We start from the raw sequence: 13893 nt of genomic DNA, 5'->3' as shown, positions 1-13893 counted from the left end.
AGCATCATTTCTTTTTCTTTTCCTTTTTTTTGGGGGGTGGTGGTTTCTGAGACAGGGTTTCTCTCTGTAACAGTCCTGGCTGACCTGGAACTTGCTTTGTAGACCAGGCTGGCCTCCAACTCACAGAGATTCACCTGCCTCTGCCTCCCAAGTGCTGGGATTAAAGGTGTGCGCCACAATGCATCATTTTTCCCCCTGTGCTGGATCTAGAACCCAGGGTCTTCGATATGTCAAGCAAGCACTCTACCACTGAGCTAAATCCCCAGGCCAGATCTTACCACTTTTCAGTTTAGTAATGCTGGTGGTCTGCCTGCAGATCCTGTAGCTCTCAGTGTATGACCAAGAGGCACAGATCTTCACAGATGGGCACCAACTCCCTCTCCCAGGCTCAGTCTCTGCACATGCAAGATGTCCAGAACCCTCCCTGAAGTTCAGCCTCTTGAGCCCAGTGGCACTATGGTTGGGGGCTGTAAATCCTTCCTTTCCACTACCAGACCATGCTCTCTGGTCTCTGACACTGACCCGGTGAGTGAGGCTATGCCGTCCCCAGTCATTAGTCTCTGCCCTGACCACATTGCTTCATTCCTCCGATGAGTCAAGTGTCTCATTTTCAGTCTCAAGGGTCATGCTAGCCACAATCAAATAGCAGCTATCTGAACTTATCTGCCCAGGCCCTGTAGAGCAGCAAGTGCTCAGAGCCATTGGGAAGCTACGGAAGTGGCCTGTGTGCCCCGCTCTTAGTAGCTCGGCTTTGAAGAGAGCATTCCAGAACACTGTGATCTTCCTCTGCCCACATCTCTCAGTTGGTGATGTTCTGAGAATCTAAACTGGGACACATTTAAACACCCACATGGGTCCATTGGTCCACTGGGAACAGTCTGTCTGTCCTGAGAGCGGTCCAAGGGCCAGAGGAGAAGGTTAAGGACCTCAGGGTCACAAGAGCATATGCAAGGAAGTGATGAAGTCCCCAGGGTAGAGACCACCCAGACTAGGGGTGAGGGCTTCTTAACTCAGGGTCTCTGCACATGGCACCATGTTGACACTGTCCCTCCAGCATATATCCTGTGCAAATATTTGCACAGGATCCCTTGAAGACTGCAGGCAATGCTCCCCTGTGATCTGTTTCTTTTTACTTAAGATACCACAGGCATTTCCCCAAGGCATTAAACAGCTTTCTTCAATTTTAATGACTTCATAATAATCAATCATTTAAATGCTTCTTTTCCTTTTTGTTTTTGCTATGATATTCTTATTTATTTATTTATTTTAAAACAGGATCTGGTACTCACAGAGATCCATCTGTCTCTGCCTAGGAGTGCTGGGATTAAAGGGGTGCTCCCACATCAACTTCAATCATGAAAAGAAAGAAAAAGAAAAGAGAGCCTGAGCCCGGTGTGGTGGCGCACGCCTTTGATCCCAGCACCCAGGAGGCAGAAGCAGGCAGATCTCTGTGAGTTCCAGGTCAGCCTGGGCTACACAGATCCAGGACAGCCACGGCTACACAGAGAAACCCTGTCTCAAAAACAAACAAACAAACAAACAAACAAACAAGGGCAAAAAAGAAAAGAGAGCCTGTGAGATGGCTCAGCAGGTAAAGGCATTTGGTCTAATGATGTGAGTCTGGAAGAAAAAACTGACTCCCTAAAGTTGTCCTCTGATCTCAACACGCGTGCGGTGGTGTACACACATACTCTCTCTAATAATAATTATAAGAAAAAAGAAAAGGTGGCTGATGGCTCAGTGCTTGCCTAGCATGTGTGAGGCCCTAGATTCTGTTCCAGCACCAGAAAGGAAGGAAGGAACAGGAAGATGGGGACTAGAGTGGTTCTTTCTAAACAGTCACTAATAACACGTGTCACCAGATGCCGTGTTCCCGGCTGGAATTGCTTCCTAATTAATGTGCTTTCCTAGTATTGTCCCTCACACATGTGTCTACCATTATGTTAGGAGCCACGGAAGGGCTTTGGCTTTTCATCAGGGTGGGGGTAGGAGGAGTCTCAGTCCCCTGGCCTTACTGAGGAGTGCAGCAGAGGTAGTCATGCTGCTATGATGCTACGGCTGTGGACCAGTGGGGATCACAGGCTGGTCCTATTCGCCTTCCTCCCTCCCCGGAGCACAGCTGCTATGACAACTCTTCCCAGTGTCTTCTCTGCCTTTGGGTACCACCTTCTGAAAGGACAGGACAGAGTGAACGCAGATGTATGTAGACGATGACTCCAGAGGTCACCAACTCTGTCAGCAGTGCTGCTAGACTGGCCATTGCTGTGGGTCAGTGGGATTTTTTTTTTTATTGTTTTCGTTTGTTTGTTTTGAGACTGGGTTTCTCTGCGTAGCTCTGGCTGTTCAGGAACTTGCTCTGTAGATCAAGCTAGGCCTGAATTTAGATCAGAGATCTGCCTGCCTCTGCCTTCAGTGCTGGGATTAAAGGTGTGCGTCACCACAGCCAGGTGGGATCAGTGGTTTTGGTTTTTAAGTAGAAAATTTCTTATAGGGAATTTTCACTTTGTCTGGCTGACCCTCAGGTTACAGGTTTCAACTGATGTAGACAGCATGGCCTAGGGAGAACAGCACAGTCCTGAACCCACACAGAACATTATGGAAAGCCCCATCAACATCAACATCAATATTTCAGTATCATATAACACAATTCAAGCTTGATAGAATTCAATAAAAACATACCAATGAAAGCCAGGTGGCAGTGGAGGTGGCCGTGTCGGCGCTTGCCTTTAATCCCAGCACTCGGGAGGCAGAGCCATGCAGATCTTTGTGAGTTCAAGGCCAGCCTGGTCTACAGACAGAGATCCAGAACAGCCAAGGCTATACAGACAAACCCTGTCTCATGGGAAAAGAAAATACCAATGAAGGGTTGAAGAGAAGGTTCAATGGTTAAGAGCACTGGCTGCTCTTCCAGAGGACCAGGGTTGCATTCCCAGGACCCACATGATAGGTAACAGTTGTCTGTAACTCCAGTTCTAGAGGGTCCAACACCCTTTTCTGACCTCTACAGGCACCAGGCATGCATGTGGCACACAGACATATACCCAGGCAAAATACACATGCTCATAAAATTAAAGATTAAAAATTAAAAACAAACAGAAAAAGAAGCCAACGAACAGGCAAGAGTCGGATATATATATACCAGGTAAGTCTGTAAATGTTGTTCTAATTTTGTGCTTTGGAGCCTGGACTCTTGGTTTTTCCCCCTTGGAGAAAACCAGAACAGTATTGTATTTCTTTTTCTTCTTCTTTTTTTTGTTTTGTTTTCCGAGACAGGGTTTCTCTGTGTAGCTTTGCACCTTTCCTGGAACTCATTCTGTAGCCCAGGCTGGCCTTGAACTCACAGAGATCCGCCTGGCTCTGCCTCCGAGTGCTGGAATTAAAGGTGTGTGCCACCACCGCATGGCCTCAGTGTTGTATTTCTAAGTTCGTTCTCAAAATTCTTTAAAATCCATAGCATAGCTAACTCTCTCTCTCTTTGAATCAAGGTCTCACTATATAGACCCGACTAGCCTTGAATTCCCAGGAATCCTCCTGTCCCACCCAGCTTCCCAACAACAGGGATTAGCGATACCCAGCCACCAAATCTAGCTCTCTTCCTCTTTAAATCTTTTAAAATTACATTTATTTATTTATCTGGGTGTGGTGGGTTCACATGTAGAAGTCAGAGGACAATTTGGGGGAGTCAGTTCTCTCCTTCTACCTTGTGGGTCCCAGAGACTGATTTAGGTAGTCAGTGCTTTGATCTACTGCGCCATCTTGCTGGCTCATCCGTCTCTCTCGCTTTGAGACAGGGTGTTGTGTAGCCTAGGCTGGTCTCAGACTTGATTATGTAGCCAAGGGGGACCTTGAACTTTTGATGCAAGCACCACAGCATCTAGTCTATGCTGTGCTGGGAATGGAACCTAGGGCTTTGTGTGTACTACGGAAGCACTGACCAACTGAGCTGTATCTTGGCATCCTGTTCTCACAAACTTTTTAATAAAAGAGAGATATTATTTTGCAATAATAATTTAAAAAATAAATAGAGACTGGAGACATAGCTCAGCATTTAAGAGCACTTGTTCTGGCAGAGGACCTGGGTTCAATTCCCAGCACCCACATGGTGGCTCATAGCTATCCATTTCCCAAACTCCAGCTCCAGGTGATCCAGTGCCCTCTCCTGAACTCTGAGGGCACCAAGCTCACATGTGGTGTATAGATATACATACAGGCAAATGCTCATACACATAAAATAAAATAAATCTAAAAAAGAAATGAAACAATTTTAGGACAGAAAATAAGACAAAGACCCTTCTCTTGGGGAGCAGCGAGGGCATCTTGTGTAGCTCAGGCTGGCCTGGAGTTTGCAGTCCTGTTTCAGCCTTCCAAGTACTATCATCAGCCGAGGCCTGGTGGCCACCCAGCTGGCTTGGGAAGATTTCAATGGCTATTACAGGGAGCGCTCAAAGTCCAGTGCTGGCAATCAGCACTTCTTTCTGTTTACTTCACAATCTGTGACCTTTTTAATGACAGCTACGCCACTAACATCGCCGTGGCTGAAGGTAAGACATGACCGAGGATAGACTGGGATTTCAACAAAGAGCAACGTTTTGTGAAGAACTACATGCTGGCTGGGAAGAATTCCTCAAGCTGGGCATGGTGCTTCACACCTGTAATCACTCCGAACTGAGGCCGAAGGATTGCTATATGAATGTGGGACCAGCCCGGTGAGACCTTGCCTTGAAAAAACAAAACAAAAAATCAGAACCAAGGAGACTGAGAGGGGAGGTGGGGTGGGATTGGGGAGACACACACTGCTGCCATGCTTCTAGGAATCCCACAGCTGTTTTCCAGCCAGTCCAGCTTAAGTGACACAGAGTCCCATAGAACCCAGCCTCACCCGCTATCTGACTGCAGACAAGTTTAGGAGCTCAGCTGGGCCTCATAGCACCCCCAAACTGTGAAGATAGTAAATCAATTGCTCTAAACTACCACAGTTTGGGAGGGTGTGGTGGATCACCTGAGATGCCCCCCATAGTCTCTAGTCTCGGGCATTTCAATTCTTTGTTCTCAGTTGGCAGTTCTCAGTCGGGGAGGTTTAGGAGGTGTGGCCTTGCTGGAGGAAGCAGACGCAGGACTAGGAGCTAGCTGGCTTGGAGGTTTTAAAGGCCATGTGCCATTGCAGGTCAGCTCTCTGTTTTGAGCTTGTGATTTAAGATGGGAGCTCCCAGCTTGCTGCCCAGCCACCATGCCTGCCTGCTGCCATGTATGCTACGCCATGGCGAGGGACTCTTCTTCCTCTGGACCCATCCTTATGTTTTATCACAGCGGTAGAAACGGAACTAATACAGAGGGATTGTTACCTAGAAATAGATAACCGGGATCCAGTTCAATCCCAAATGCGCTTGCAAACACCCCCCCCACCAGTTCCAAGCGAACACCTACTTCCATGAGGATGTGCTGCTCCATCTCAAGCTGCTCAGCCTGAAGGAGCATCAGCACTCTCTGAACACAGGCCAGGCACAGTGACGTGCTTTTCATTTCAGCCATCAGGAGATAGAGGCAGGGAGATCTCTTAGTTCCAGGCTAGCCAGGGTTACATAGTAAGATCCTGTCTCAAAAAAAAAAAAAAAAAGCCCTTAACATGCCCAGCTTTTAGAACTTGAGGCCTGTATCCGTGAGGCCTGTATCCGTTTCTTTCTATTGCTGTAATAAAGTGCCATAACCAATGCAGCTTATAAAAGAAAGTGTTTAGCTGAGAGTGGAGGCAGAGGCAGGGGGATCTTTGAGTTTGAGGCCAGCCCGGTCTAGAAATCAAGTTCGAGGACAGCCAGGCTGTTATACAGAGAAATCTTGTCTCAAAAACCAAAACCAAACAAACAAAAAAGCAGGGAGCTAACTGGGCTTACACTGTCCGAGGGTCAGAGTCCATGACGGCAGAATAAAGGCATGGTGGCAGGAACAGCTGAGAGCTCACATCTGGATCTGCAAGCAGAGGGCAGAGAGAGATTCTGGGAATGGTGCCAGTCTTTGGAAACCCCAAAGCCCGTTTCCAGTGACATGTCTCCTCCAACAAGGCCACACCTCCTAATCCTTCCCAAACAGTTCTACCAACTGGGGGTCAAGTATTCAAACATATGAGCCCATGGGGGCCTTTCTCATTCAAACCACCACAAGGTCTTTGGTTACAAGTCCGGAGAATACAGTGAAAGCAGTGATAAAGAAAAAAGCGATAAGGAACATGATCCTTGAAAAACAGTCACCCTGTAAGGTAACCAAGGTAGCAATTAGCACCTTGTAGCATTCTAGAAGGCAGCACTGACTGAACCTCAGAAGTGCTTCCCAGCCAGTGAATGTTCCAGCTGACATTTCGCAGTGTTTTGTGTGTCTACAGTTTAACTGCTATTAGTTAAAATCTTTTAGATATTTCTCTATAATCCCTTTCCAAGAACCAGTTGCTTCTGGAGGCCTAGAGCAGTCACGTGTTTTTCCAGACACTCACTTATGGAATGGTGCGAAGAGACCTTCTGGGCTTGCTGCCTGAGATTCCTTGAGCTACAAAGGTGACCGGAACAGAGCCATCACATTCTTGGTGAGTCTTCAGTACGCTGTGGTGTTTCTTATGACATGGCCGGAAGGCTCGTGGCTGAACAGTCACACAGGAGAAATGAGTCAGGGTCACACAGTCACACACAAAAATATACAACAAAGGCATTCCAGAGAGTCTCCTTTATTCCTGTTTCTCAGAAGAAAACAACAGGTGATTACTTAGAAAGGCCAACAAGATAGACAGAATTTGTCCCGGGGGAAGGCAGGCTTCCTAAAAGACTGATAACAGGATGTTTCCTCTCTCACCTGGACTGCTTGAGCAAAAGTCCTCAGACAGTTTATCTGATGAGTGAAGTGATGACTTTGAAGTCCTGAACCTGAGTAGCCTGGAGTCAGGTAGCCCGCAGGGCTCCTATGAACCGTGAGATTGAAAAGAGCGAGCGCTATTCATGCTGTATTGAGTTCCACTCTAGCTAACTAGACAGGATGTCCTATCCTGTCTGGAAAAAGGTGAAAAATATAGAACGCCATCAGAGCCGACCTGACAGGGGCTGGGGGTGGGGAATGGATGACCATGCACACTACCTACCACGTGTTCACCTCCAGGCTTTACCGATACCCTCAATGTTAACATCAGGTAGTCCTGATCTGTATCTGGCTGGTCTCAGAGGATATAACAAATTGTTTTTGTTAGTCAGGTGTGGTAGCACAGGCCTGTCACCCCAGCACTCTGGAGGATGGGGTAGAAGATCAGGAATTGCAGGCCAGCAGGACCACCCTGTGAGAGCCTGTCTCCAAACAAACAAACAGAATAAAGAACGAAAGAAGTATATTTCTTGGATGAGTATATTGGCACATATGTCTTATGCCACCACCCAGAAGGTAGAATCAGGGAGATCAGGAGTTCAAGAGCAGCCTTGGGTAAGGGAAATCCTGTTTTAAAAATGACAACAAAATCCTTCCCCCTGCCTTCCCTAAGGCTTTCTGTAAAACCAAGTGTAATATCAACTCTGCCTAGGGGCTCCACATGGGAGGAACTGTTTCTAGTATCTCAAACTGAAGGACCCTGGAGGAATATTTATTTTCTACTTGTCCTTGTGATGAGGTCAAGAAATAAGACAAGGAGTTTATGATGGTCAATTAACTACCAAGCAAGGAGCCTTTCCTGCCATTAAAAGCAGGTTAACAGACCCCTCCCTATGTGAACACACACAAACACAAATTTAAAAAAAAATAAAATGAAAAAAATCTGTTCCTACTACTCTTCACAAAACAACCACAGAAGGCATTTTGAAAGGCATTGAAAGGCTCTGGATAATTTTTGCTATTTATTTATTTGGAGACAGGGTCTCACTATGTAGCCCTGGCTTCCTTGGAACGCCCTATACTATATAGACTAGGTTGGCTTCAAGTTCACAGAAATCCTCCTGCCTCTGCCTCCCAGGATGGGATTAAAAGCGTGCGCCACTACTCCAGGCCTGGATAATGTTTAGTTCTGTGACAGTATCTGCTATCCCAGGCTAGCCTCCAACTCCCTGTGTATCAGAAGATGCCCTTGAACTCCTGACCTTCCTGTTTACACTCCCCTGGGACTGTAGGCAAATGCCACTGCTTCTAGTCAACGAGGTGCTGGGATGGAATTCAGGGCTTCCAAATGCTAGGCAAGCATTCCACCAACTGGGCTACAGACATCTCAGCCCTCTGGAGAGATCTGAATTGCCTTGATGTGGTGGCTTGAATAAGAATGGCCCCATAGACTCATATATTTGAATGCTAAGTCACCATGGAGTGGAACTCTTTGAAAGGATTAGAAGGATTAGGAGGTGTGGCCTTGTTGGAGGAAGTGTGTCACTGGGGGTGGGCTTTGAGGTTTCAAAAGTTTATGCCCAATCTCTCTCTGTTCAGATGGAGATATAGAACTCTCGGCTCCTTCTCCAGCACCATGCCTGCCTGTGTGCCATGTTCCCTGCCATAATGATAATGGACTCACCTATGAAACTGTAAGCAAGTCCTCAAAATTAAATGCTTTCTCTTATAGGAGTTGCCATGGTCATAGTGTGTCTTCATAGTAATAGAATAGTGAATAAGATACTTGAGGTTCCCACATTTCATTATGTCTTTTTTTTTTTTTTTTTGAGACAGGTTTTCTCTGTATAGCTCTGGCTTTCCTGGAACTATGTAGACCAGGCTGGCCTCAAACTCAGAGATCCACCTGCCTCTGCCTCCTGAGTGTTGGCACTAAAGGCATGCATTAGCATGCCTGGTGATGAGAGACGTTTTTAAAAAAGAGTAGAGAGTGTATTTAGAAAACAAAAAGAGGCTTTTTTTGGAGGGGTGGTGAACACCTTTAATCCCAGCACTTGGGAGGCAGAGACAGGTGGATCTCTGTGAGTTTGAGGCCAGCCTGGTCTCCAGAGTGAGTTCCAGGAAAGGTACAAAGCTACACAGAGAAACCCTGTCTTGAAAAACCAAAAAAAGCGAAAAAGAGGGCCAGTGAGATGGCTCAAGTGGGTAGAGGTGCTTGCTGCCAAGCCGGACTACCGAAGTTCATCCCAGGGTCACCAAATACTGGAAGAAGATCTCTGACTCCCAAAAATTGTCCTCTAACCTCCACGCTGGCATGATGGCATGAGCATGCCCCCACCCCTGATAAATGAATAAACATAAAAATATTTTTAAATATAATTGCAAGTCAGAAAATGTTGAGTGGTTTTATGTTTGCAAACTTAAGTTTTAAAAAAGTGTGAGTGACTTCCTGGGAGGACGTAACACTCACACACACACACACACACACACACACACACACACACACAGAGAAAGAGAGAGAGAGAGAGAGAGAGAGAGAGAGAGAGAGAGAGAGAGAGAGAGAGAGAGACTCACCCAGAAAGAGAACCCAGAACAGACCAAAGTAATGGTTGTACAATTTGGTGAACCACTGGTGTTTTTTTTTGGTTTTTCGAGACAGGGTTTCTCTGTGTAGCTTTGCACCTTTCCTGGAGCTCACTTGGTAGCCAGGCTGACCTCGAACTCACAGAGATCCGCCTGCCTCTGCCTCCCGAGTGCTGGGATCAAAGGCGTGTGCCAGCACCACCCAGCATGAACCAGTGTATTTTTACTTGAGTTGCTAACGGGAGTATGGTGGGGGGTTAAAGGAGCAGACACCTGCATCACTGAAAAGTCCATCCACCAGAGATGGCTCGTGACAGCTGTATCCCTGTGCTCTCTCCACAACTGCAGACATCTATCCACACAGGTCTGAGAGATCTCTGCAGCTCCCCTGGCCACAGTCTCCTCCCCCAAGTAGTTGTTTGCTGTTTCTAGAAAGCCGGGAAGGGGCTTTTGAGAACCTTCAATCTCCAGCCTTCTCAGACAGGTGAAGTTTGTATACCTCCTGAACCTCAGGGACCTCCCCTCCTCAAACTGGGGGGTGTTTCAATTCAGAGGAACCGCTTACACAGCTCTGGGTGTGGGAGGAGGCAAAAGCGGGAGATAAGATTATCTCCAGGTCATTTTGTCAAGAGTAGCTTGTAGTACATCAGAGCTAGAGTTCTGTCTGTCACAAGGCTCCCTCAGGCCATCCCTCTGTCACTGCTCCCTAGGCCGCTCCCCTCCCAACCCTAGCCTGTCTGAAGCTGGTCTCCATCTCCAGAGCTCTGCTAATCTGGGAACCTTACAGAAGTGGGATGGTGTGACAGGTATCCCTTGGAGACTGGTTGGCCTTGTTTCCCCGACTCGGCTTGACTCCTTGGAGATCCATCCATAGTATTGTATGTATTAATAGCAATGAGGGCCAGAGAGATGGCTCAGTGGTTAAGAGCACTTGTTCTTACAGAGGATTTAGGTTCAGTTCCAGCACCCACATGGTACCCACAACCATCCTTAACTCCAGTCCCAGGAATCCAATGCCCTCTTCTGATCTCCACAGGTGCCAGGCACCTACACGTACCCATACAGACTTAGACAAAATAACCATGCACATGAAATAAAATCAATCAATCAATCAATCTAAAAAGAGTGTTAAATTTTTACCTTTTTTTTTTTTTTTTTTTTTAGTGTATATGTGTGGGAGTGCATTCCATGGGCATGAGTGCTGAGGGCAGAGAATAACTTGTGGAAGTGGGTTCTCTCCTCCTACCATGTGAGCTCTGGGGCTCATGTTATCATGTTACCCGGACTGTCCAAAAACTGGCCTTGAACTCACAGAGATCTGACCGCCTCTGCCTCCTGAGTACTGGGATTAAAGGCGACCACTTTTTTTTTTTTAAGCCTGGATCTCATTTTCACTCTGTATTGCAGTCTGGTCTTGAACTTGGGGCAATCCTCCTGCCTCAGTGTTGACATTACAGAAATAATTACCACTCCCAGTTCCACAGTTCTTTGCTTTTTATTGCACATCCATCCATGATATGGATGTGCCAGGGAGGTGGTGGGAGGTGGGGTGGGCTGTAACCATTTGTCCATTGGAGGACATTATAAGGGTTCTTGGAGTTTTTGGCTATTACAGATAATGCTATTACAAACATTTGTGTAAAAGGATCTGTGTGAATAAGTTTTTATTTCTCTGGGATAAATGCCAAAAAGCACAAATGCCGGGTCACAGGCTAAGTCTATTTCCAGTCTTAAACAGAAGTGCCAAATTTTTCCAAAGTGTCAGTATCGATTTACATTCCCTCCAGCAAATGACCCAGTTTCTCTCCAGTCTCTCCAGCATTTAGTGTTGTCAGTCTTTCTCATTTTCGTCAGTCTAATGGGCTGATTGTCGTAGCGCATTGTAGTTGTTTTGATGTTGAAACAGGGGCTCACACAGCTGAGGCTGGCCTCAGACTACTGATCCTTCTGTGTCTGCTCCCAAGTGCTTGGATTACAAGTGTCTCCACCTTTTTTTGCTTTTTAAATTTTTAGCAGCATAGTGCGCTGGTCTCAACTATATGTAGTTAGTCCTGGACTGGAGCTTGTGAACTTCCATCATCTGTAGCCCAGGCTGGCTCTCGAACTCACAGAGATCCGCCTGTCTCTGCCTCCTGAGTGCTGGGATCAAAGGTGTGCACTGTCACCATCCTGTTGGCCATTTTCTAATCAGAGAGTTTATTACTGTTGAGTTTTGAGCCTTCCTTCTCTCTTCCATGGTGCTGGGGATGGAGCCCTGGGCCTTGTTCATGCTTGGCAAGCGAGCTACCTAGAACTACGCCCTAATTTGAGAGTTTTTTATATTTTCTAGATATCAGTCCTTTGTCAAATATTTTCTCCAGTTTTTATTTTTCATACTTCTTTTTTTTTTTTTTTTTTTTTTTCGACAGTTTTCTGTGTAGTTTGCGCTTTCTGGAGCTCACTTGGTACCAGCTGGCTCGAACTCACAAAGATGCTGTCTGCTCCAGTGCTGATTAAAGTGCGCCCAGCTATTTTTCATACTTCTAAATGAGCCTTTGACAAGCAAAATTTTGATTTAGATATGAAGTATTCCCCAAAGACTCATGTGTTAAAGGTTTGGTCTCCACGTGGCAATGTTCAGAGGTAAAGCTTTGGTGAAGTGATTATATCCAAGGGTGCCCGGTTAGTCAATGATTTCATTCATTCATTGATGAGTTCACAGATGAATGGGCTATTGGAAGTATGGCCTAGTTGGAGGAAGTAAGTCACTGGCCGCATGCCTTTGAAGGATATATGTTCTGTCTCCTTCCTCTTGCTCTCTCTGTCCTTGGCTTTTTATCCACCATGTGCTCCCCACCGTGATGTTCTGCCTCACCATAGCCCAGAAACAATGAAGCTAAAATCCAGTCTTTCCTCTTTTAAGTGTTTCTCTCAGGTGTTTTGTCACAGCCATGGAAAACTGACCAAAAAAAAATGGTTCAATCTTAAAATTGTTTTTAAAAAAGTGATCTTCTAGCCTGTCCTGAAATCCATGCACTGTCATGACGTGTACATATTCCACCCATCCATCTATCCACTCATCCACTTAATTTATTGACTATAAATTTAGTATCAGATGCCAGTGAACTGAAAATGAATATACTACAATTGCACTCAGAGTAGCCACAATCTTGTAGGGACAGGGATGTGTAAGCATATGCCTCCCATTGGGGTATGGTGAAAGATGTAAATCAGGCCCAGACCAGAGACCTGCTGTGGCTGGGATAGTTGCTGAAGGTTGTTCATAGTCAGTTACGAACCATTTGAAACCCTAGTATGATTGTTCTAGCTAGATATAGGTCAGAGTGTATTCTAAGAGACTTTTTCACGTGTGTATTCACTGTGGAGACAGCAGCTCACTATGTAGCCAGGCTGGTGTGGAACTAGCAATCCTTCTGCCTTTGCCTAAGACCACGCCAGGATTACAGGTGTGTGTGTGTGTGTGTGTGTGTGTGTGTGTGTGTGTGTGTGTGTGTGAACACATGTGATATTCTATAAAAACATTTCCATCTATTCTTTTCATCTTAATTATAATATTATTTTCCTACGTCCCCAAATAGCTATTACCAAGATGGAGATGCTATGAGATGAAAGCAGAACTCAGCTATTTTCAGAAGTGATCTTTTAAAAACTATTAGTTCCCCAGGTACTCTTCGCTGCGAAGTGCTGGCATGAAGAAAAGGTGGAGATAGGCCTCCTTGCATAACAGTCCTTGGTCCTAATATAGCAATGTTCATCTGGGACGCCTGAAGGACTCGCCTCACATGACAGGCTGCCTCATTTTCACAGCGACTCTTCGAGGAAAGCAAGATGAGATTGAATATGCAGTGGCCTATATTCAAGTAGAGAAGGCTGCTCCTTCCTTACCTAAGCACCTAGAAAAGCCTATCAAGTGACACACTGGGGAGGAGCCCATGGATTAATAACTGAGAAGATGGGACTGAACCTTTGATTTAGGCCTGATGGTCTTCCAAGAAGTTTTGAAAGTGTAAGGCCTGAGAATGCTTATACAGAAGGCTGCTTAAAGGTTTGGGGTGGGGCTGGCAAGATGGCTCAGTGGATAAAAGTGCTTGCTGCCAAGCCTGAAGACCTGAGTTCGATTCCTAGGAGGAAGGAGAGAAGTGACTCCTGAAAATTCTGATCTCCACATGTATTAAATAATTTATAAAGGCTGGAGGTGTAGCTCAGTGGCAGTGCTTACCTAGCATGTATGAAGCTCTAGGTTCCATGGTTAGCATTATACAAAATATTATTTTCAAAATAATATTTGAGCTTCAAAATGTAAGAATGTTCCCAACATGCTGGGGGTGGAACTTAGGGCCTTGTACATGGTAGGTAATCTATAAACCAAGTCCCCTTTTAACTTTCAGACAGGGTCTGACTAAGTAGCCTAGGCTGGCCTTGACCTAGCTCTGTAGCCCAAGTATGACTTGAAATTGTGATCCTCCTGTTTCATCT

Source organism: Peromyscus leucopus, chromosome X, assembly GCF_004664715.2.
Source record: "Peromyscus leucopus breed LL Stock chromosome X, UCI_PerLeu_2.1, whole genome shotgun sequence".
Taxonomy (NCBI): Eukaryota; Metazoa; Chordata; class Mammalia; order Rodentia; family Cricetidae; genus Peromyscus; species Peromyscus leucopus.
Note: the sequence above shows the minus strand (reverse complement) of the source record.